The sequence below is a fragment of the Dendrobates tinctorius genome, unplaced genomic scaffold, assembly GCF_039654945.1.
Source record: "Dendrobates tinctorius isolate UK_male_01 unplaced genomic scaffold, ASM3965494v1 ptg000021l, whole genome shotgun sequence".
Classification (NCBI taxonomy): domain Eukaryota; kingdom Metazoa; phylum Chordata; class Amphibia; order Anura; family Dendrobatidae; genus Dendrobates; species Dendrobates tinctorius.
Genome location: NW_027361689.1, coordinates 21,761,849 through 21,788,079, shown reverse-complemented (window position 1 = coordinate 21,788,079; position 26,231 = coordinate 21,761,849). Strand labels below are relative to the sequence as shown.

The window sequence follows — 26,231 nt, the reverse complement described above, 5'->3', positions numbered from 1 at the left end:
AGACAGGCCTCTACGGAACAAGCCCTGGAGGGCGGCATCATCCCAGAAGACCTCAGCAGCCCAGCATCTTAACTCTGAGCAAAACCACTCGGCTGAGTGCTTCCCCTGACATACACTCATCACCATGTCCTCAGCCATACGCACCCGATCAGGCTCATCATAAATATGCCCCAGGGCCTCAAAAAATGCATCCACAGTCATACGCTCAGGGGCAGTGGTCGGAAGGGAGAAAGCCCAAGCCTGGGGGGCTCCCCTTAACAGAGACATAATGACCCCCACTCTCTGACTTTCATCCCCAGAAGAGTGCGGCCTTAATGAGAAAAACAGCTTACAGCCCTCCTTCAAAACTTTAAATTCCTTTTTATCTCCAGAAAAGGTATCCAGTAATTTAACCGGGGACTCAGGGGGAACTAATGTAACATCTTGAGCCCTCGATGATAAAGCCCCCTGCACAGTGTCAGCGATTAGCTGCTGAGACTGAGCCAGGACTCGTTGTTCCCCAATGAGTTTCTGAGACATCTGAGTCAGATGCTTTACCTGCTCAGGTATATATTTAGACACACATAAACCACAAAATTAGAACATAGATAAAGCATGCTCTTGCCAAGACGTTTCCCCCTCAGGTGACATAAAGTAATTTGTGAAAATATCATGCACTTTGAGGCCAGAGAGCGGTCTATGTTGAGGGTTGATAGGTGGTGTCACCCTATGCACATTGGCCAACCCACGCACAACACCACCAGAGGAGGAACAATCATCTATCCTGGTGAAGTTATGAAGAACCACACAGGCTTTAACTACTTCATTAACATTTTGTTCACTCAGCTGAATGGCAGACTGGAGTACCCGCCATTTGGCACAAAGAATGCCAAAGGAACACTCCACCAGTCGCCGAGCACATGATAGGCGCAAGTTAAAAATTCTGCGCCTGTGATCAAGGTTGCGCCGGGGATATGGCCTCATGACATTGCGCGTTAACTGAAAAGCCTCATCTGCCACAAGGACATAAGGGACAGATTCTTGAGTGGAGCCTGGTAGCTGGCGTGGTGGTCGTAGATCCAACTGGTTGGTGCGTAGCCGCCGAGCCATAATGGAAGTATTGAAGACTCGAGAGTCTCCCGTCCTTCCATAGGCCCCAATGTCAACAATTATAAACTTGCATTGAGGGTCGGCCAGAGCCAACAATACAACAGAAAAGTATTGTTTATAACTGAAGAATTGGGAGCCAGAGTTTGGCGGCTTACGCACCCGGATATGTTTGCCATCAAGGGCCCCAATACAATTAGGAAACTGGCATTCCTCCTCAAAGTACCTTGATATCCTCAACCAGTCTTCCATCCTGGGCTCGGGCATGACGAGTTGATGTAATCTTGACCATATTTGACTACATGTCGACCTGACTATGCCAGAAATTGTAGATCTTCCAATCAGAAACTCATGGTGGAGGGCGTCATAAGACAGGCCAGTGGACAGGAAGCTGAGGAACATTTTAGAATGCACAAATTAAAAAAAAAGGTACATACATACCAAACTTGTTATGAATTCACATCTAATAACACACAAATTTTGTTGCACAATGACTAAGTGATATTCAGTGCTTCTTACACATAACATTCTGGTCTGTAAGTTTCAACATATCTGGAATAAGATGAGGGCTTTAAAATTAGTCCATGAAGCAAAAAATACATACTTTGGGCAACACATCATCAACATAGAGAATGTGGTTGTGTAGTACATACCGTAATGCATGAGACCGATACATGAGACCGTGACAAAGATGTGCAGTACTGTCAGTGACCGGCTATTTCATCCTAAATGTGAGAGGGAGCAATATTGAAAGTCCTTCCTTCCTGCTGCAGTTAGGCTGTATAACCAGCACTGTCCAAAGCGGAGAATGACCCAAACAGTGAACTGATAGATCCAAAGCTGTGATCGTCCAGTTATATATTTTTTTTTTTTTCGTATATGTACCTACCTACTGTCAATGTAATGCCTTTATGCATCTGTATCTGTTCTTGTTCCTGCCTTGCTTCTGTAATGCTCTGAATTTCCCCATAGTGGGACGATGAAAGGATTATCTTATCTTATCTTATCTTAATGTGAGTAGAAGTCGCTCCTCTGCAGATATAGCTTTGCGCATCCTTGTGTCCTGAAAGGTTATCCCAGGGCGCACTGTCTCCAAGAGTCGATCAAATGTTGCAAGGCTCATGCGACAGTATTCGTAGAATTTAGCTGGATGCTCCCGCAGAGAAGAATAGAGGCGGTGAAAATGACCTCTTGTGAGTCGTTGCCTCAAAAGTAGATGGACCCACATGCATCTCCTCCTCCGCGGATCCACTATCACTGGGTATTGTTGACCAAAGCGGCGTGACAAAAGCCAGTTGAAGAGAACCTGCTCAGTTGTGTTGAAAGTCAGACTGTCTGTCATGTTGCACATACAACAGCAACACACCTAGTGAAGGCAAGGTCACAAATGGACTGAATGGAGGCAGCCATCTGTTCCTGAGGCAATAAATAGGGTGCAGGCTAATGATCTAAATAGGTAGCAGGCCTCAAAACCGTTAAATGTCCATTTTGCAAGCCGGCGAGAAAATCTCGCAATACGGATGCCATACGGATTACATACGGATCACATACGGATGCTGACATGCGCAAAATACGCGACCACACCTTGCTTATGGATGACATACAGAGCACTATTTAGGGGTCATTCATCTGTATTACACATGTAAACTACGGACCGTATTTTGCGTCAGTTAGTGTAACCCCGGCCTTAGGCTGTGTGCACACGCTGCGGAATCTGCTGCGGATTGATCTGGGCGGATTTTGCAAAATCCGCAGGTAAATATCTGCGGATTAACCTGTGGTTTTGCCCTGCAGTTTATCATCTCCACAATGGAGGAGATGGTAAACCGCTGCGGAATCCGCAGAAAGAATTGACATGCAATTTTTTCTGCAGATTAGAAACCGCAGGCAAAACCGCGCTGAAAAATCCGCAGCATCTGCACTGCGGTTTCCATTTCCCATAGGGAATAATGGTACTGTACACCGCAGCAGAAACTGCTGCGGATCTGCAGGGCCAAAACCGCTGCGGATCCGCAGCAGAATACGCAGCGTGTGCACACACATCCTTAGGTGAGTATAACAGTGTTTGTTAATTTTAAATAAAATGGAAAGCTGTATTTAGTCTTATTTCTAAAAAAAGGACTTTATTTTGTCTGTGTCTTTATTTACCATGTAACTATAGGATTAGTAATGGATGGGTGTCTTATAGATGCCTCTCCATTACTAAGCTGTCGGCTTGGTGTCACCTGACAATATAAAGGTGATATCCACTTCACAAATACAAACCTCACTTGCCACCACTACAGGGCAAGTGGGAAGAGCACCATAATTGGCGCATCTAATAGATGTGCCTTTTCTGGGCAGCTGGAGGCTGCTATTTTTAGTCTGGGGGTACCAATATCCTGGCCCCTTACCATGTTGAGAGCACCAGCCCCCAGCTGTGAGCTTTAGCAAGGCTGGTTGTCAAAAATGGGGGAGACCCCATGCCATTTTTTTAAATTATTTATTTAAATAATTAAAAATAAGGCGTGGGACCCCTCTATTCTTCATAACCAGCCTTGCTGAAGCCTTGCTCACAACTGGGGGTTGCAGCCCCCTGCTGTGAGTTTTGCCTGGCTGGTTATCAAAAATACAGGGGAACCCATGCAGGTTTTTTAAAATTATTTATTTACAGCGCAGGAGCAGTTGATGAATTCTCCCATCATCAGCTCCTGTTCTCACTCTTATTAGCGACAGCAGGTGTCTGTTGATAGGAGCTGTAGTCCTATCAGCTGACACCAGTGACTTGAGGTAAACTTTACACCTCCAATCACAGCTGAGTGCTCATGCTGTCTTTTGACAGTGTGGGAACCATAGCTCTTTGACCAATGGGGATGATTTCACCACCAATCAGAAGCGCTATGCCGGTGTTTCCCATGCTGTCACACAGCATGGGAAACACCATCTTTTGTTCTGTGTATGTTTGGCTATATTCGGTGATTGAATCGATGATTAAGTTGGTGATTATTGCAAATTCAATAATCATGAGCTGAACCGAATATTGAAATATTCGCTCATCTCTTGTCATAAACCAAAGACCAAAACTGGTAGCAGAAAACAGCCTTTCTGGCTTAAATGAAAGTAAAAAGTTTATATACAGTAAAGTCCTGCCCAGTATTTCTGGGACAACACCTATGGCAGCTCTCGCAAGAGCTCCAGTCTGGAGTCTTCCTTCCACTACACATCACAGACAGAAAAAAAATGCTGGCTGGACATTTAACAACCCAGTTACATCCTTGAGGTGGAGATGGGGTGAGTAGGTGTCCCACCTGTCTCTTACCTACTCACCTACAAACCCACTCCTGAAGTGCAGGAGTGGATTAAGGGTAGCCAGGGCTCCGGGCTGTTCAGACTCTGTGGGCCCCCCGGTCATGTGACGGGGTCGGGAAGTCACTAGTTTTCATGATGCATACGATGCGTCAAGGGGCAGGAAGGGGTTAAATACTGAGGTAAATAACTCAGCAAATACACAACGTGTGCACGAGGCCTCACATACTGAGGTAAAAAACACCAAATACTCAGCGTGTCCATGAGGCCTTACAAATACTGAGCAAAAAACTCACCAAATACTCAGCGTGTGCACAAGGCCTTATAAATACTGAGGTTAAAACTCACCAAATAGATTGTAGCTTGCAAGCAGGGCCCTCATTCCTCTTGGTATCTGTTATGATCTATGTGATTATTGTTATGCTGTAATGTCTATTGTCTGAAATGTAAAGTGCTGCGGAATATGTCGGCGCTATAGAAATAAAATGTATTATTATTATTATTACCAAATACTCAGCGTGTGCACGAGGCCTTATAAATACTGAGGTAAAAACTCACCAAATATTCACCGCGTGCATGAGGCCTTACAAATACTGGAAGGCTTCCACCCAACAACTAGTCCTGACTCACCTGTACCCAACATCGAAACCAGCTAATAGTCTGCAATCACCTGCTGACATGGACCCATGACCTGTCAGACAAGTTCCTTCACATGAGTCACACAGAGGCTTCTGCTTCATGAACTTCCCCAGATAGAAGAAGCAGCCTCCGGTGTGCAGCCTGTGGCCGGATACACAGGAAGAGACGCTCCTCGTCACAGGCTGTGCCCAACATGGCAGCAGAGGTGTTAACGCCACATACAAGTCACCGTCTCTTCACATAATGGACACGACGCTGCATCTGGTGACGAACAAGCGCACATTGCGCAATGTTAATCATGTCCCAGATGTTCAGCATGTGGAGGACCAAGGGGGGACAAAAAAAGACCCCAGGATTGGAACAGGAGCATGGGAAATTGGACGGCGGTCGGAGGGGCAGGGTTTATATAGGGGTCGGAGTAAGTAAATATATATATATATATATATATATATATATACACACATATTACTACATGCGGGCAGTGCACACATGAACAATCCCCTGGTTTTATAACTTTTAACTGGTCAAAACATTTCTCTCAGTAGGCCAAGAAAGAAATGTGGCAGGAATAGAGTACACCTCATAGTAACTTATGTGTGAGGCAAAGGTGACAAGACCCACCATCTCATGCCCACCTTACTAGAGGTGCCCACATATAGCAAAGTTAATGGAAACAGTCGACTTCCACTATGATGATTGGTTACTGGCTGTCTGTGTATGGACACCTTCCCAGAGAAAGGGGTAAATCCTGGCTACAATGTAACAATGTTACGACCCCTCAGTGTCACCGGCTACTACTGACCCCAGGACCTCCCCACCACTCACTATGGAGATGACTGGACTCCCTGTATAATGCTATTCCACACTGAGGTACCTCCATGACTCGGCTGAGATACACCCTAGAAGAGTAGCATCGCAAGAAGTATCTCAGCCTGAAGTGAGTGAACTTGCAGCTACCACCCCCCTGAGCAGCATGGAGCGGCCAGGTCTTACCTGCACCCCTGGCAGGCCGGGCAGCTCCAGGGACTGACTTATCCTGCTGTACCATGAAACCCTCTGCACAGCCCTGGCCTTGAGCTCCACACTGAGGAGGGGATCCCTCCTACACGCCCGAGCGCCCCTCTCCCTGACAGTCCGGGAGCAGCAGAGATTGCAGGGGGCAGAGAGTTTGGCAGCAAGAAGAGATTTGCTGTATTACTGAGCCTATGATGATGATTTCCGGCTGCGAAGACAACATGTATGACAGCTTGTTCTGGCCGTCGCTCACTGTCATCTCTGCGCTGCTGCTCGATCACAGAAAACTACTGTAGACCAGGAAACAAGGAGAGGGTAAACAAACATTAGGCAGCCATTCCCCGCCTCCTCACTGCCTCTTCCCCTCTCATAGCTCCTCCTGGTAACTGCCTGCATCCATGGCCCTGCAGTGATGTGCCAGAGTTTACATGGGGGAGACATAGTACATCCATTATACTATGTACACTCCAGCTGACTTTCCGCCATAGAGGCGGTGGCGGATTATAATGGGGCAATTTACCTTGAGCCGGTGGGCCCCCCACACCACTGGGCCCTTGGCTGCCACCCAGATTGACCTCATTATAATCCACCACTGCTGAAGAGGAACATATGGGTTTCTAGATCATGGAAAAGAGCAAAGTTCATGACAGATATCTCCCCTCAAATACTGTGCCAGTGACCCTGTCACAGTTAATACTGACAGACATGTGACACTTAGGTTGCACACAGGTGGAATTCCTTTCACTAAGCTTGTGGCTTTTGAAGGTAATTGCTTGCACCAAGTGTTTTTAGGGGCTTCATCGCAAAAGGGATGAATACATACGCACATGCCAATTTTTAGCTGTTTCATCCCATGAATTTAATTTATGTCTATATTTTTTCACTTCACAACAGCAAGTTAGACTCTTTAGTGCTGAATGCTGATGCATCGCACACTGGTCAGATTACAAAAATATTTATACACAGGTACACTGATTGTAAGATTGTAATGTAACAAAATAGGTGAAACCTAAGGGGGTGAATACTTTTGCAATCAACTATATATACTGTATATATACACTATATATATATATATATATATTATATATATATATATACACACAGTATATGTGCAGTATTTGTCATATTTTATACATTTTGTGCTGAATCCTCTTTTAGATTTTTCCGTTTCTGTCATTCATTATGAAATATAGTACCATTCAGGTGATATTGTGTAGAATGACACCATAAAAGTTGAAATCATCTTAAAAGCAATCAATTTTCTTTATTTCAGGTATGTGTTTCAGAATGCAAGCACCATGCACTATGAAGCTCAAAAACTTTTGAGTGACATCTTAACAATCTCATTTTTTACCATTATATGTCACACTTCAGTTTGAATAGCTAAAGTGCGCTTTACATGAGCTGCTTCTAGAACGTCTCAAACCTTTTTCAGCGATCTCATCCTTCTGCTTCATCTGATAACATTGATTTCCTTAAAATGGTTTTGTTTTAATTCCTCTTTAAGACGCCTACTGTATCTGAAAGGCTGGTTTCACATTTGCGTTTTTTAGCGCTGGAAAAAAACGCACACCTGCGCATGCGTTTTTTCCCCTATATTTAACATGGGTGCGCATACCTGCGCGCTGGTAAGCGCATGTATGCGATTTTCATGCGCTGCGTTTTTTTGGGGTGTGCGTTGGGATTTTCCAGACGCAGCATGTTGCATTTTTTGGCCCTGCAAAAAAGCGCATGCGCACATATGCGCACGTTTTGCGCTAAAAATGGCCATTATAGCCTATGGATGCGCATATGTGCGCACTGGCATGCTCATGTATGCGTTTTTTTGCATATGCGTTTTTTTTTTTAAAACCATGGAATTTAGGGGTTTGGGTTAGAGTTAGGGTTAGTTAAGGGGGTTTAGGGTTAGGGTTATGGTCAGGGTCAGGGTTAGGGTTGGGGTTTGGGTCAGGGTTAGGGTTAAGTATGGTTTTGTTAAGGATTAGGGTCATGGTTAGGGTCAGGATTAGGGTTAAGTATGGTTTTGTTAAGGGTTAGGGTCAGGGTTAGGGTTAGGGTTAGGGCCAGGGTTAGGGTTAGGGTTAGGGTCAGGGTTAGGGTCAGGATTAGGGTTAAGTATGGTTTTGTTAAGGATTAGGGTCATGGTTAGGGTCAGGATTAGGGTTAAGTATGGTTTTGTTAAGGGTTAGGGTCAGGGTTAGGGTTAGGGTTAGGGTCAGGGTTAGGGTTAGGGTTAGGGTTAGGGTTAGGGTCAGGGTTAGGGTCAGGATTAGGGTTAAGTATGGTTTTGTTAAGGATTAGGGTCAGGGTTAGGGTCAGGATTAGGGTTAGTATGGTTTTGTTAAGGGTTAGGGTCAGGGTTAGGGTTAGGGTTAGGGTTAGGGTCAGGGTTAGGGTCAGGATTAGGGTTAAGTATGGTTTGGTTAAGGGTTAGGGTCAGGGTCAGGGTTAGGGTTAGGGTTAGGGTTAGGGTCAGGGTTAGGGTTAAGTATGGTTTTGTTAAGGGTTAGGGTCAGGGTTAGGGTTAGGGTTAGGGTCAGGGTTAGGGTTAGGGTCAGGGTTAGGGTTAGGGTTAGGGTCAGGGTTAGGGTTAGGGTTAGGGTTAGTTAGGGTTTAGGGTTTGGGTTAGGGTTAAGTATGATTTGGTTAAGGGTTAGGGTCAGGGTTAGGGTTAGGGTTAGGGTCAGGGTTAGGGTTAGGGTTAGGGTCAGGGTTAGGGTTAGTAAAGTCATGGTTTGGGTAGTGTGAGGGGCCACCTAAAAATGTTGGAAAAAAACGCAAACGCGGTAAAAACGCGCTAAAAACGCATACAAACGCATAAAAACGCTGCGTTTTTTTCATGCATGCTCATAAAAATGCTTGAAAAAAACGCAGCAGTTGTATGCTTATGTATGCGTTTTTTCAATGCGTTTTTTTGCGGGAAAAACGCGCTGCAAAAAAAAACAAGTGTGAAACTAGCCTAAGAAACTCAAAAAATAGGGTAATTGAACATGAGGACACAAGAAGTAGCACGTCAGCAGTGCAATGTAAAAAAAGAAGAAAATTGTTCACAAAAATGTAACATGGACCAATGGTGACCAATGTACCTTTCAGACCTCTGCCATTCCAGCACTCGTATGCCAACTTTATTTTGCTTCCATTTTGTATATCAGATGTCTAGTAACTGGTGCAGTCAATCATCAAAGAAGAAACACAAAGCCTGGGAGTAAGGTAAACCCCAGCTACCACGAGAGGTAGTGAGTTCTCCTAAAATGGAAGTCTTCAAACAGAGGCTGTGCAGACATCTGTCTGAGATGGTTTAGTGAATCCTAAACTGCACTGAGCAGGAGGTTGTACACGATGACCCAGGAGGTCCCTTCCAGCTCTAACATTCTCGGATTCTTTGATAATTAGGAATTGAGGTACCCAGGAACTAAAATAGATAACTATATTTTAAATATGAAATACAGTAAAAAAAACTTTAAATAGATGCCACAAACCATGTGTTAAAACTGGAAATACATGTATTTCCCCCAAAAGTATATAGTCCACTTAATATAACAATGCTTACATGCAGTATGGTCATATATATATTGTTGGCATACATTTTTTAAATTTCTGTGGAAGCATGGTTGAAAAGCAATGTCTGACTTTCATTTGTTCATTTTCATAGATTTTGATTTATTATTACTTTTGTCAGATTCAAGTTATTTCTGTGACCATTTGTGGGTTTTTCTGTCATTAAACGAGGGGCACCAACAATTTTGACCCCATGTGTACTAATAAGGGAAATGCCCTGCATTGGGCAAATACATGTATATCCACTTTGGACACATGCTTTGTTTCCCCTGCCAGGAATAACAGATTAATTAACATCATAGTTTTTCAGTATTCCAGCTATATCTGTGTCTATATTTTTATAGTGCTTTTATTGTATTTCATATTTATTAAATACTAGCTGAAGAGCCCGGCGCTGCCCGGGCATAGTAACTAACAGTGGTTAGTTATAGCAAATTATAATTATCCTCCATCCCATAGTCCCGTGCCCATATACCCATCATACATATCCTCCATCCCATAGTCGAGTGCCCATATACCCATCATACATATTCTCCATCCCATAGTCCCATGCCCATATACCCATCATACATATCCTCCATCCCATAGTCGAGTGCCCATATACCCATCACACATCCTCCATCCCTTAGTCCCATGCCCATATACCCATCATACATATTCTCCATCCCATAGTCCCATGCCCATATACCCATCATACATATTCTCCATCCCATAGTCCCATGCCCATATACCCATCATACATATCCTCCATCCCATAGTCGAGTGCCCATATACCCATCACACATCCTCCATCCCATAGTCCCATGCCCATATACCCATCATACATATTCTCCATCCCATAGTCCCATGCCCATATACCCATCATACATATTCTCCATCCCATAGTCCCATGCCCCTATACCCATCATACATATTCGCCATCCCATAGTCGAGTGCCCATATACCCATCACACATCCTTCATCTCATAGTCCCATGCCCATATACCCATCATACATATCCGCCATCTCATAGTCCCGTGCCCATATACCCATCATACATATCCGCCATCTCATAGTCCCGTGCCCATATACCCATCACACATCCTCCATCCCATAGTCCCGTGCCCATATACATATCTGCCATCCCATAGTCCCGTGCCCATATACCCATCAAACATATCCTCCATCCCATAGTCAAGTGCCCATATACCCATCACACATCCTCCATCCCATAGTCCTGTGCCCATATACATATCCGCCATCCCATAGTCCCGTGCCCATATACCCATCATACATATCCTCCATCCCATAGTACAGTGCCCATATACCCATCACACATCCTCCATCCCATAGTCCTGTGCCCATATACATATCCGCCATCCCATAGTCCCGTGCCCATATACCCATCACACATCCTCCATCCCATAGTCAACCATTATGACATCATAATGAGCGGCGGCAGGGCTTGCAACCTATGATGACATCAGGGTCGCCATGGCAACCATTGTGACATCATAATGAGGGGCGGGGCTTGATACGCACACACTGTTTCCCCAGTATGCAAATAGGGGCATTATGACATCATAATGAGGGGCGTGGCTTGACACGCACACACTTTTTCCCCAGTATGTAGACGGGGGGCAAATTTGTTTGGTGAATTGGAACGTGCGGGGTTAAAATTTCACCTCACAACATAGCTTAGGACGCTCTCGGGGTCCAGACGTGCGACTGTGCCAATTTTTGTGGCTGTAGCTGCGACGGTGCGGATGCCTATCCCCGACATACACACATACATACATACATACATACATACACACTTTGAGCTTTATAATATTAGATGAATCTATTTTATTTACTAGCTCACTTCCTTATTTTTCTAGGATTTACATTACTCCCAAGCTTTGTGATTGTTGTCTCATTTATGTGGAAGTGCAATGATGTAGTGCTTTTGTTCATGAAAAGGACTTTACGTTGTTTGCAGTCAATCATTGCCAAAAGATTGCTTTAGCCAGTCATGTTCCATCTAATCAAGAAGGGAGAGCTAGGAGACTATTTCTTAAATCTGGATAATAAAACAGAAGAACATTGTAGCACAGCTATGACAGTGGTGGGTGTTGAACCACTGTGCCACTGGTCAGGCTTACCCTAGAGGGACGTAACTAAGTGATTACCTGGTCTTTGATGATGGGGATAGGCTTGAGCCATTAGGTATCATCAACTACAACTGCACAGCAGTGACCAGACCTGCAGCAGCTGACCAATGAGTCAAAGGTACAAATCCGAAGCACAGAGTGTATAGACAGAGACATGCTCATAAAGTCCAAGGTTGGGGCAGCACAGTTACAGAATGCGAAGCAGAAGTCAAGTGTGAGATTTGTGTTGGCTCACGCCTGAGTAATCTCTGTACTTTTTGTAAAAAGATTTGTTTCTTTATAGTTAATGTTGTAAGCTGGCTATAAGATGTTGCTGTTGTTTGGACATAGTTAAAAGACTATGATATGCCTATAAGATGTGAGAGGAGGGATTACAAAAGTGAAACACAGGAAAAGGAAGTGCGGCCATCTTGTGCATTGTCTGCAAGAATGAGGGATGAGTGAGTTTGTGCTGGAGAGTAATCCGATGACATCCTCTTTTGACAGCACCCCACTGAGTTAAAAGCAGTGACAGATTAGACCTGAACTGGTCCGGGATCCGGACCTGTGCGGATTCAGTGGAATTCCTGGAACAGAGGAGACCAGAACTTGAAGTGAAAGATGCTGCACCCCATGAAAGAGATAAACCACAAGCATCATCTGTATTGCAAACCACTGTGCTGAACTGCAGGCGAGCCCGTGCTTTGCACTCATTTAATTAATCCAGACATCCTAAGGGTTTAACCAGCTAATGGGCAGCCGGTTCAGACAGGCACACCAACAGGTAAAATTATATAGAGAATATAGCAGAATCAGTTTTCTTGGATGCAGAGCTGTTCATAAGGGATATAGCCTTCAGGCAAAATGTTTGCTTCATGTGTTCTCTTTGTGTGTTTATCAAAAATGAGTAGAAAGGAATATCTTGATTCCTAAGTAAAATAGTTACAGAAAGTGGAGTGTGTGGAAATTGGTTGTTTTCTCGCCCTTGACTCCGTTGTATCTTGAACAACACCCTCGGTGCATGATTTACAACTTGGTGTAGTCAGCAGGATACAGCGATCGTTATGGACAGGAAAATGTCAGGAAACAATTCCTCAGAGTCAGCTCAGAGTTCCATTCAAGGTTCTCCAGCCCAGCAGGGTCAGCTAACCCAGCACAGCCAAGCCAACCAGCCCCTGTGTCACCAATATTGCCTGATTCCATGGTGTCAGCCCAGGTAGGGTATCTTCCAGCAGGAACCCTGCCTCACCACATGGCCAAATCACAACATGGGCCTTCAGGATTGGATAGAGAGGGTTCGAAGTCCAGTCAAGGTGTGTAACCTGACCCCGAAGATACAAGCGGAGGTACTGTAGCTCTGAATGCGATGGAGGGTGATGTCAGATGGACATTGATGGTGCACTATGAATCTGAAAGGGACACCATAGAAAAGATATTAGCTCTGCTGGAAAGTTTCCATGGGACCCATGTGCAGGTGGCACAGCTGAGGAGTGAATTCTTTAACTGGCCACCGTGCGAAGAGGAAACACTGATGTGGTACATTAACGTCATTCATGAAGCAATACAAGAGATCCGGAGATGCAACCCAACAGGCATGGGTGCCTTTCAAGAGCTGGAACGGCTCCTGGAGATGAGTTCATTGCTGTAATTGCTAATACGTCCTTACAGAACAAACTCTGAGTGATGGCTCAAAGTAACGCCACTCTGATGCTTTATGATATTTTCCTAGCTACCCTAGAATGGGAAGAATAGCCAAATCCTGTTATCAAGAAATCTGTAAGCAGTGCTCGAGTCATAGAAGGCCGGAATGGGTCAGAGGAGGCAGCGACCTTGAGATAAGCGGTCTATACTCTGACGACATCAATGCAAGAACAAGTATGGGAGCTCCGCTTAGAGGTAGTTCAGATAAGGACTTAGCCAAACGATGCACTGAAAGCGGTACCATGGCCCCAAGGCCATATGGCAAGACCAACCAGTACGCAAAATCCCGTGGGCCACAGGATTGAATTGGATGTGACACTGTGTATGAACGTGTTCAGGGATTAGGACCACCATCTATATGCTAAAGAAGGGCCTAAATATTGGCAATGGGCTACCACACACCAGCCAAGTTAGAAGATTCTGCAGCAGATGGTGAGAAGCTGAAGCCTGCATAAGAGCACTATGTGTGACCGGTCCATCAGACGGTTGAGAGTGCCGCTTAAGACATCGGTAAAGATCCTACCGCCAGGAGCAGATATTGATGTTGCCAGTGGGAGCAGGATTCCGACTGAGTGAACTTGAGGTCCTGATCGAGCTCATCGCTTGGGAGAGGATGTTGAACAAACCGCTGTTAGGCAGGGCCCTCGTCACTGTGAATGACGGGTGCGTGCCCATACATTGTATTAATGTTTTGGACAGTGAGTTGACCTTTCCCGAAGGTAACCTACTGGCCGAAGTCTATGTGTCTGATAGAAAGTTTTACCTAGAAGAGACTTCATGTAAAAGCCAGACAGGAGATTGGCCTGGACATATGCCATACATGTCCAGAGAAAACAGGCTCCAACTGTGGAGTGGAATGGCCGGGCGATCATGGATCTGATGTGAGTGGACTGCTGGACATTGACTCCATGGCAACAAAAGTTTATCGAAGAAACTTTTTGGGAATATCAGGAGGCATTCTCAAGACATGACGAGGACTTCGGGTGTGCTACTCCTATTGAACATGAAATCGCTACCGGCGATGCTGCATCAATACGAGAGGTATCGACAAATCCCGCCGAAGATGTACCTATAGGTGAAAGACATGGTGTCCAGTATGTTGGAGAATCAGGTCAATCAAGAGAGCCAGAGTCCTTAGGCTGCTCCAGTGGTTATGATGCAGAAGAAGGACCGGTCTCTCTGGTTCTGTGTGGATTACCGGAAGATGAATGCCCAGATCATCTGTGATGCCTATCCTCTTCCATGAATCAAAGAGTCTTTATCCACTCTGAGTCATGCAAAATTCTTCTCAACTCTTGATTTGGCCAGCAGATACTGGCAGGTACCGATGGCTGAGAAAGACAATGCGAAGACGGCTTTCATTCTATCCATGGGACACTATGATTTGAACAGGATGCCATTTGGCATGTCCAATGCCCCAGGAACATTTCAATGGTTGATGGAGCATTGTTTGGGTGATCTCAACTTTGAGTTGGTTTTGATATACCTGGAAGATGTGGTGATACTTAGGGTCTCCTTTGAAGATTACTTGCAGAAGTTGCGGCAAGTCCTGAGGCGGTTGCGAGATCATGGTCTCAAGATCAATCCCAGGAAATGTCAACTTTTTCAACACCGGATAGAATACTTGAGACATGTGATTACTCCAGAGGGGGTGCAATCAGCTACCAGCAAGGTGGATGCCATCTGAAAATGGCCTCGGACGAATAACCTCTGAGAAGTGTGTACTTTTTTAGGTCTGGCCAAATACTATTATTGGTTTACACCCAAGTTTGCTCATTTTGCTGGCCTACTAAATGAGCTACTGAAGGGCACGAAAGCGGAGCCCAAAAATCAACCCATCAAGTGAGGACAGCAGCGGCAAGAAGCCTTTGAAGCTTTAAAGAAGGCCCTGATCTTGGCATATGCACGGTTCGATGCCCCATTATTGTTGTACATGGATAGAAGCTTACATGGACTGGGTTCTGTGCTATCTCAAGTTAAAGATGGATGTGAGAGAACTTGAGAGTGATTGCTTATGGCAGCCGATCTTTTAGAGAGTGATTGCTTATGGCAGCCGATCTTTGAGAGAGTCAGAGCACAACCCTGACAACTATAGCTCCTTTAAATTGGAATTTTTTCACTAGTATAGGTCATGACCAAAAAAGATTGTGGAGTATCTGACAGGTGCCGAAGTGGCTGTAATGACAGACAATAACCCACTAGCCCACCTAGAAAACACCAAACTAGAGGCTCTTGAACAGAAGTGGATGTCTCGCCTTTCCAAGTACCAATATTGCATCTGGTTCCGATCAGGAAGAGAGAACGACAATGCTGATGCACTTTCCTGAGTTCCAGTAGGATCGCCAATTCAGGATAATGACGAGGAGCTGGAGGACAGTCAAACCTCAAATCTCTCTTGTCGCTTGGCAAATCGGAGTTTCAACTCCCTCCATATGTTTTCTATGGGATTAAGGTCCGGAAACTCACTAGGCCACTCCATGACCTTAATGTTCTTCTTTTTGAGTCACTCCTTTGTTGCCTTGGCTGTATGTTTTGGGTCATTGTCTTTCTGGAAAACCCAGACACAACCAATTTTCAATTTCCTGGCTGAGGTAAGGAGGTTGTCACTCAGGAATTTACAGTACATGGCTCATCCATTTTTCCATTGATGCAGTGAAGTAGTCCTGTGCCCTTAGCAGAGAAGCACCCCCAAAACATAATGTTTCCACCTCCATGCTTGACAGTGGGGACTCTGTTATTTGGGTCATAGGCAGCATTATTCTTCCTCCAGAAATGGTGAGTTGAGTTAATGCCAAATAGCTCAATTTTTGTCTCATCTGACCACAGCACCTTCTCCCAATCACTCACAGAATCATCTAGGTGTTCATTGGCAGACTTCAGACGGGCTTGCACATGGCACATGTGCCTTCTTGAGCAGGGGGACATTGCGAGCACTGTAGGATTTTAAACCTCTAGGCTATGTGCACACGTATGCAGAAAATTTCTGCATAAAAACAGGACTCCTTCCCAGAAAACGCGTGTTTTTTTCCATGCGTTTTTGCCTCGATTTTTGCGCGTTTTTGACACGATTTTTTCCGCGCTTCCACAGACACATACAAAATAGCCAGAAATGCGGAATTTTCCGCAAAATTAATGAGCATGCTGCGTTTTTTACCGCGAATCGTTTTTTTCACGGAAAAAAGCGCATCAATATGCACAAAAAGTGCAAAATGCATTAAAATGAATGGGAAGCTTCTTATAAGCGTTTTTAAGTGGATTTTTTGGTAAATCCGTGAAAAAAACGCAAAAAAAAGCTATGTGTGAACACAGCCTTACAGCGTAATGTGTTACCAATGTTTTTTTGTGATTGTGGTCCCAGTTGCCTTGAGATCATTAACAAGTCCCCCCATGTAGTTTTAGGCTGATCTCTCACCTTCCTCATGATCAACGATAGCCCACGAGTAGTGTTGAGCATTCCGATACCGCAAGTATCGGGTATCGGCCGATACTTGCTGTATCGGAATTCCGATACCGACTTCCGATATTTTTTCAATATCGGAATTCGGCATCGGAATCGGAAGTTCAGTGGATTGACGGCCTGACGTCATCATGATGCGCGGTGTGTGCGCATCATGATGCGCCGTCATTTCGGGCCTTCCGGGGGTCTCTGCCGGCCTGCCGGGGGGCTGTGCCGGCCTGCCGGGGGGCTGTGTGGACTGCCCGGGGTCTGTACCGGCCTGCCGGGGGGCTGTGCCGGCCTGCCGGTGGTCTGTGCACCCTGTGGGGGTCTGTACCGGCCTGCCGGGGGGCTGTGCCGGCCTGCCGGGGGGCTGTGCACCCTGTGGGGGTCTGTACCGGCCTGCCGGGGGGCTGTGCCGGCCTGCCGGGGGGCTGTGCTGATGTCCGGGGGTCTGTGCAAGCATCGTCCGATGGGACTACAAGTCCCATCGGGCGATGCCTGCTACCATGACAGTGATTGACACATTAGCCAATGATGGGACAGTAGTAGTCCCATCATCCGGCTAATGTGTTAAATGTTAAAAAAAAAAAAAAAAATACTACATGCATGCTACATACATACTACATGCATGCTACATACATACTACATATATACTACATACATACTACATACATGCTGCATGCTACATACATACTACATACATACTACATACATGCTACATGCATGCTACATGCATACTACATACATACTACATGCTACATACATACTACATATATACTACATACATACTACATACATACTACATGCATGCTACATACATACTACATGCATGCTACATACATACCACATACATACTACATGCTACATACATACCACATATATACTACATACATACAATACATTCATACAATACATACATAGACATACAGTACATATAACATAGAGTAACATACTTACCAATACTTGTCACATTGTTCCCCGAAGCCATTGTCTATTCCGGGATAAATATTAACATAACAAACCACAAAAATACTCACCCACGATCCGAAGCAGTCCACGAGTGTGTCCCACGACGATCTTGGGTAGAGAACTGCAGCATCAGATGATGCTGCCGTTCTCTACGGGCTGCAGGAATCCAATGACGGAAGGTAGGTATCCTTCCGCACTGTATTCCTCCGCCACTTAAAAAAAAAAAGTCCCTAGTCTCACTTTATGCCATTGCTGTGTGGGAAATTCCCACACAGCAATGGCATAAAGTGAGACTAGGGACTTTTTTTTTTTAAGTGGCGGAGGAATACAGTGCGGAAGGATACCTACCTTCCGTCATTGGATTCCTGCAGCCCGTAGAGAACGGCAGCATCATCTGATGCTGCCGTTCTCTACCCAAGATCGTCGTGGGACACACTCGTGGACTGCTTCGGATCGTGGGTGAGTATTTTTGTGGTTTGTTATGTTAATATTTATCCCGGAATAGACAATGGCTTCGGGGAACAATGTGACAAGTATTGGTAAGTATGTTACTCTATGTTATATGTACTGTATGTCTATGTATGTATTGTATGAATGTATTGTATGTATGTAGTATATATGTGGTATGTATGTAGCATGTAGTATGTATGTGGTATGTATGTAGCATGCATGTAGTATGTATGTAGCATGCATGTAGTATGTATGTAGCATGCATGTAGTATGTATGTAGCATGCATGTAGTATGTATGTAGTATGTATGTAGTATGTATGTAGCATGTATGTAGCATGCAGTATGTATGTAGCATGTATGTAGTATGTATGTAGTATATATGTAGTATGTATGTAGCATGTAGTATGTATGTAGCATGCATGTAGTATATATGTAGTATGTATGTAGCATGCATGTAGCATGTATGTAGTATGTATGTAGTATGTATGTAGCATGCAGCATGTATGTAGTATGTATGTAGTATATATGTAGTATGTATGTAGCATGCATGTAGTATGTATGTAGTATGTATGTAGCATGCAGTATGTATGTAGCATGTATGTAGTATATATGTAGTATGTATGTAGCATGCATGTAGTATGTATGTAGTATGTATGTAGCATGCAGTATGTATGTAGCATGTATGTAGTATATATGTAGTATGTATGTAGCATGCATGTAGTATGTATGTAGTATGTATGTAGCATGCAGCATGTATGTAGTATGTATGTAGTATATATGTAGTATGTATGTAGCATGCATGTAGTATGTATGTAGTATGTATGTAGCATGCAGTATGTATGTAGCATGTATGTAGTATATATGTAGTATGTATGTAGCATGCATGTAGTATGTATGTAGTATGTATGTAGCATGCAGTATGTATGTAGCATGTATGTAGTATATATGTAGTATATATGTAGTATGTATGTAGTATGTATGTAGTATGTATGTAGCATGCAGTATGTATGTAGCATGTATGTAGTATGTATGTAGTATATATGTAGTATGTATGTAGTATGTATGTAGTATGTATGTAGTATGTATGTAGCATGCATGTAGTATATATGTAGTATGTAGCATGTAGTATGTATGTAGCATGCATGTAGTATGTAGCATGTAGTATGTATGTAGCATGCATGTAGTATATATGTGTTATGTATGTAGCATGTAGCATGCATGTAGCATGCATGTAGTATGTATGTAGTATATATGTGGTATGTATGTAGCATGCAGTATGTATGTAGCATGCATGTAGTATATATGTAGTATGTATGTTGCATGTAGTATTTATGTAGTATGAATGTAGCATGTATGTAGTATGTAGTATGAATGTAGCATGTATGTAGTATGCATGTTGTATGTATGTAGCATGTAATTTTTTTTTTTTTTTTTTTTACATTTAACACATTAGCCGGATGATGGGACTACTACTGTCCCATCATTGGCTAATGTGTCAATCACTGTCATGGTAGCAGGCATCGCCCGATGGGACTTGTAGTCCCATCGGACGATGCCTGCACAGACCCCCGGAGCCTGCACAGACCACCGGCAGGCCGGCACAGCCCCCCGGCAGGCCGGCACAGCCCCCCGGCAGGCCGGCACAGCCCCCCGGCAGGCCGGCACAGCCCCCCGGAGCCTGCACAGCCCCCCGGCAGGCCGGCACAGCCCCCCGGCAGGCCGGCACAGCCCCCCGGAGCCTGCACAGACCACCGGCAGGCCGGCACAGACCACCGGAGCCTGCACAGACCCCCTGGCAGGCCGGCACAGCCCCCCGAAAGGCCCGTACAGACCCCAGAGAGGCTGTACAAGGGCAGGAAAGGGTTTTTCTTATTCCGATACCGGAAGTCCCATAGACTTGAATGGGACTTCCGGTATCGGAATCGGCGATACCGATACTTTTTTTAAAGATCGGCCGATACCATCCGATACGATACTTTGAAGTATCGGACGGTATCGCTCAACTCTACCCACGAGGTAAGATTTTTGCATGGTGCCCCAGATCGATGTCGATTGACTGTCATTTTGTATTTCTTCCTTTTTCTTACTATTGCACCAACAGTTGTCTCCTTCTCACCCAGCATCTTACATATGGTTTTGTAGCCCATTCCAGCTTTGTGCCGGTCTATGATCTTGTCCCTGACATCTTTAGAAAGCTCTTTGGTCTTGCCCATGCTGTAGAGGTTAGAGTCTGACTGATTAATTGAGTCTGTGGACGGTAGTCTTTTATAAAGGTGACTATGTAAGACAGCTGTCTTTAATGCAGGTAGCAAGTTGATAAGGAGCGTCTAACTGGTGTGTAGGAGCCAGAACTCTTAATGGTTGGTAGGAGATCAAATACTTATTTCTCACTGCAAAATGCAAATAAATGTATATAATTTATACAATGTGATTTTCTGGATTTTATTTTTGATATTCTGTCACTCAATGGTAAAATTAACCTACCTTTAAAATTATAGACTGTTCATGTCTTTGTCAGTAAGCAAACTTACAAAATCAGCAAGGGATCGACTAATTATTTCCTTCACTGTATATATGGTTAGTTTTGGAATATTCTCAATATAGCCAAGGATGGACTTTTCCTCTAGTTTCTTGAGATTACCCTGGCATAGGAAGGGAATATTTCGTTGGAAAATATGAACAGAAGTATATATTCTTAAGCTTGTGTACCATTATGCTGAACTGCAGGTGAGCCCGTGCTATGCACTTATTTAATTAATGCAGATATTTTCAGGGTGTAATCAGGTAACAGTTGGCTTGTTCAGACAGGCACGCCAACAGGCACTGGGGATATAGACTCCTGGCAAAATGTTTGTTTGATATGTTCTCTTCGTGTGTTTATCAAAAACCGAGTAGAAAGGAATGTCTTCATTTCTAAGTAAAATAGTTACAGAAAGTGGACTGTGTGGAAATTGGATCTTTTCTCGCCCGTGACTCCACTGTATCTTGAACCAAACCCTCGGTACATGATTTACACAGGAACAGAAAGATCAGACAAAACAAGTAAACAAAGGTGGGTCAGTAGCATTAGAGACAAAACAATAAAACACCTCGAGATGGAACTAGTAATGAGTTGCAACTAGGACCTAAGGGTCCCATTACATTTAGCGATGCACCAGCGATCCCGACAATGATAGGACCTGGTCAGGATCGCTGGTGCATCGCTAAATGGTCGCTAGTGAGCTGCCAAACAAGCAGATCTCACCAGCGATGCAGCAGCGATAAGTGATTCGTCGGGGGTCGCTCTTACCTGTCACACCGCAGCGATGTTGACAACTTCCGACCTGCGTCCATGCATCACTAGTCAGCACCAGCAGGACGCCAATGAGGAAAAATTGGCCCAGGACATTCCAGCGTGATCTGTGATATTCAGCGGGGAGGCCGGTCGCAAGTAAGTGTCACACAAAGCGAGATCGCTAGCGATGTCGCTATGTGTGAAAGGTCCTTAAGATCAGGCAAATTGTGAAGAGAGAAGCTGTCTAATGTATCTACTGCTGGCAAGGGATAGACCAGGGAAGCAAAACTGTGCTTCACACAGTGGTTTTTATATTTATGCAGATTTTGGCCATGATTCCCTAAAGCCGGATGGAGGCTGGAAGTATTGCACGAGGCTGCTCAGTGTGATGATCTGACCCTGGGAGGAGCAGAGCAGTGCACACAGTGAGTAGGACATCGCTTATAAATCATGCAAGTCACCAGTATGACAGCAGCACAAAAAAATAAACTAAACAATTGCTAAAACAAAGTAAGCTGGGGAAGGGATTGTTAAGAAGACTATGGTATAAGGCTTTACCTGAGCGAATAGTACTTTAGTGAGTGGTGGTCCTTGAAACAAAGAGAATAGGCGCCCATGAGTGTTGATTCAGTAAGAAATTTGCAATTGCAATATGGATATCGGTCATAGAAGCCCCATGAAAACCTATGGGAACACTCTAATCCTAGTCAGACTAGGAGTTAGAATCAAAATCTAATGGTTCAGACTTTTCAGTATTTTTTGTGATATATGTTATGCTTTAATCATTACTAAGTGTGCTACAGAAAACTAGTGCTTGCATGAGATTTACATACGTTTTAGTGGACATGCCACTTATGTTATATATTTTTACAGTTAAAAAAATTGACTAAGTAGATGAGTGCACAACAGAAGATTGTTTGTTTCTCAAAGAATAAATAGTTAATTGCAAAAAAAACAAGAATGAAATGATTTGCAAATCTCTTACAATCATTTTTAAGTTACCACAGAACATAAAACACTGATCAGAAGTTGATTACACATTTTTCCAGCTGCGACAGCTATGGAAAAGGACATCGTGCATCATTGGAGCGGGAGAAGGTAAGAAGAATTTTTAATCTTTATAAATATGTTGGAGAAAAGCAGCCAAACAGGGGACATTATTACTGAAAGGGGTTCAGTATGGGGGACATTTTATAGGAAGGAGCTCAGAATATGGGACATTAGACCAGGATGGGGACATTATACGAGGAAAAGGTCCAGGATTTGGGACAGCATACCAGGAAGGGGCCCTGGAAAGGACCAGGATGCCAGGATGGGGGACATTAATACGAGAAGGGGCTCATGAGAGGGGACATTGTTACCAGAAGGGGCCCATGATTGGGGGAGATTATTACAGGAAGAGGCACAAGATGAAGGACATTATTAATGAATGAGGCCAGATTGGGTAACATTAGTACATGAGGGTGTGAACACATATGTCTTTATAGGATCAAGAATGCTACAATGACCCATATATCTATCCAACATGCAAGTGAGGTCACAGATCCAAATTTTGCATCAAAGTTCATCGTATGCTAGTTATAACACTGCTAGAAATTATTGTTTATGAAAATGCTCTTTGAGCATAGTTCACCATGAAATCCTTTAAAGCAAATTGAAGCTCTATCAAACAAAGAAGAAGCCATATATCAACCTAATTCAGAAAAGCTGCCAAAATCTCTTGGCCAAAGCTCAATTACCATGGAGTGAAGAAAAATGGAAAACTGTTTTGCAGTAACATGAATCAAGATGGCAAAATTCTCTAAACCTCAGACTCTGTGATCTGTGGACTCAGGAGTAGAGATCGGAGAACCCGTACAGTAAAGTTCTGGTTCCATACCAGACAGCTAATGTCCATGCACAGACCCCAAACCCACGGACCCCGGGATGTGGGGTCTTGTTTATTTTTTTCAGCTACTTTTAGGCTGTGGAGGGCCAATATCCATGGGCCTTTTCCAGTCTGAGAGTGCCCAAACCCCAGCTAACAGATTTATCATAGCTGGTTATTAAAAATAAAGGGGTCGCCACAAAGTTTTCTTTAATTATTTAAATAAATAACTTTAAAAAATGGTGTGGGGTCCCTCCCATTTTTGATAACCAGCCAAGCTAATTCAGACACCTGGGAATGAGTTTTCTCATACTTGGAAGGGGTCATAGATATTGGCCCTCCCCAGTCTAAAAGTAGAAGCCCACAGCCGCCCCAGAAAAGGCACACCCAGTAGATGCGGCGATTGTGGCAATTTGCCTGGCTCTTCCCACTTGCCCTGGTGGGGTTGTACGTGAGGTAATATTTTTGAGGTTGATGTCAGCTTCGGAATGTCAGCTGACATCAAGCCCATGTGTCAGCAATTTAGAGATGTCTATCAGACTCCCCCATTACTATCTTCGTAATCAAAGGTAACACACAGAAAAAAATCCTTGACCATGGGGTTAGTAATGATTGTGTCTTATAGACACCTCTCCATTACTAACCCCTGTACTTGATGTCAGCTGACATTTTAAAGCTGACATTAACCCCAATATTAGTACCCCACTTGCCACCACAGCAAGACATGTGGGAAGAGCCCAGGCTGTTACCCAGATTTGGCGCATCTACACTGCGTTCCAAATTATTATGCAAATTGGATTTAAGTGTCATAAAGATGTAATTTTTTGTTTTTCAAATAAACTCATAGATGGTATTGTGTATCAGGGCTCTTTGGATCACTGAAATCAATCTCAAATTCCTGTGATAATTAGTTTACCAGGTGAGACCAATTAAAGGAAAACTACTTAAGAATGATATTCCACATTATTAAGCAGGGCACAGGTTTCAAGGAATTTAGGAAAGAAAAGGGACCTCTCTGTTGCTGAAAAGCATCAAATAGTGCAATGCCTTGGTCAAGAGATGAAAACATTAGATATTTCCCAAAAATTTAAACGTGACCATCGTACTGTTAAGAGATTTGTGGTTGATTCTGAGCACAGACATGTTTGTGCTGATAAAGGCAGAATGAGGAAGGTTTCTGCCAGGCAAGTTCATCGGATTAAGAGAGCAGCTACTAAAAAGCCATTACAAACCAGCAAACAGATATTTAAAGCTGCTGGTGCCTCTGGAGTCCCTCGAACCTCATGGTGTAGGATCCTTCAAAGGCTTGCTGTGGTGCATAAACCTACTATTCGGCCACCCCTAAAAAGTGTTCACAAGCAGAAATTGTAGCAGTGTGTCCAGACATACATGAAGACTATTTTTCATACAGTCTTGTTTACTGATGAGTGTCGACCAACCCTGGATGGTCCAGATGGATTGTTGGTGGATGGCCACTATGTCCCAGCAAGGCTGCGACTTCAGCAAGGAGGAGGAGGAGTCATGTTTTGGGCCAGAATCATGGGGAAACAGCTGGTAGGGCTCTTTAAGGTTCCTGAAGGTGTGAAAATGACCTCTGCAAAGTATATAGAGTTTCTGACTGACAGCTGTCTTCCATGGTATAAAAAGCAGAAATGTGCCTTCAGTAGAGTTGAGCGACTTTTGGTTTTTTAGGGTCGCGTTTCGTTTCGTGAAACCCGACTTTTCCAAAAGTCGGGTCGAGCAAGATCGTCCGATTATAGGGAAAAGTCGGGGTCGTCCCGAAACACGAAACCCAATGTAAGTCAATGGGGAATAAAAGTCGGCAGTGAGAGGAGGACAGGAAACACACCTACAGTGCCCATTTGAATGCCAAAAGCATCAATTCTTCTTACTTAAGCTTGTCAACCTTAATTAACTTCATAATACAAGTTACGCACTGAAAAATGGGGGTTATTTGGCTAAAGTTGTGGGGGGGAGGGCTGGCTGCAGGTTTTCATGTGCCCTGGGCGAAAGAGCGCCCCTTTAACACATACCACAACTCATCATGCTCCGATACGGCAGAGAAATAGCGGTATAGTACAATGAAAAATACCTCACTTTTTACATCTCATGACGAGGCCCATCTATTTCTCCATACAGAATCATTGGTCCCATATAATGTTTGAAACAGTATATGATGAGCTCCACATAATGCTACAGTATATGTTGGTCCCCATGGATGAAGCTCCACTGTCTTATGGGCCCAAATAATGCTCCAAACATAATGGGCCCCATTTCTAATGCTCTAGTGTATAATGGGCCCTGTAAATGCTGCTCCAGTGTCTGATGTGCACCTTTGGAATGTTCCAGTGCATGGTGGGTCCCATCTATCATTCTCCAGAGTATTGTGCTCCCCAAAAATTGCTGTCCCAACATTGAAAACAATCAAATAAGTCTCCTCGCTAGGGAATCCCTGTACTTGTCTGGACTCCTTGTCGTCCCCATCTTCCATCTCACTGCACAGTATTTCAACTTTGCAAGTGCTGTGATCCTGAGCAAGCAGGGGGGGCCCACTCGTTGGCGATGGCACTGGCACAGGGCCCCTGATAGTACGGTGGTGTGTCTGATGGCGGGTGGGCCGAACCTGCACTTTCATCTGCAGCTTCCTCTTTGTCACCGTGTAAGATGGAACTGTATATGGGAAGGGTAACCTGAGTTTCATCAGGGTCAGATTCAGGTCGTGTAGCATGCGAGGGGAATGTAGTGGTCTGGGTCAATGTACCAGCAGATTCATCGAGCAGTGGCTGGGCATCAGTGCACTTGTGTCGCCCCCAGGAGTACGGTCGCCACAGTGGCAT

General features: G+C 44.2%; 1 long non-coding RNA gene across 2 annotated transcripts in view; it reads right to left on the bottom strand.

Moving 5' to 3' along the window:
* The window catches only part of LOC141083723 (uncharacterized), a 356,895-nt gene that overhangs the window by 33,326 nt on the left and 297,338 nt on the right, over positions 1–26,231 (bottom strand). For both annotated transcript variants that reach the window (XR_012230801.1, XR_012230802.1), the window contains exon 3: positions 1,313–1,477. This is a non-coding gene — a long non-coding RNA (uncharacterized lncRNA). The remainder of the gene's footprint in view (positions 1–1,312; positions 1,478–26,231) is intronic.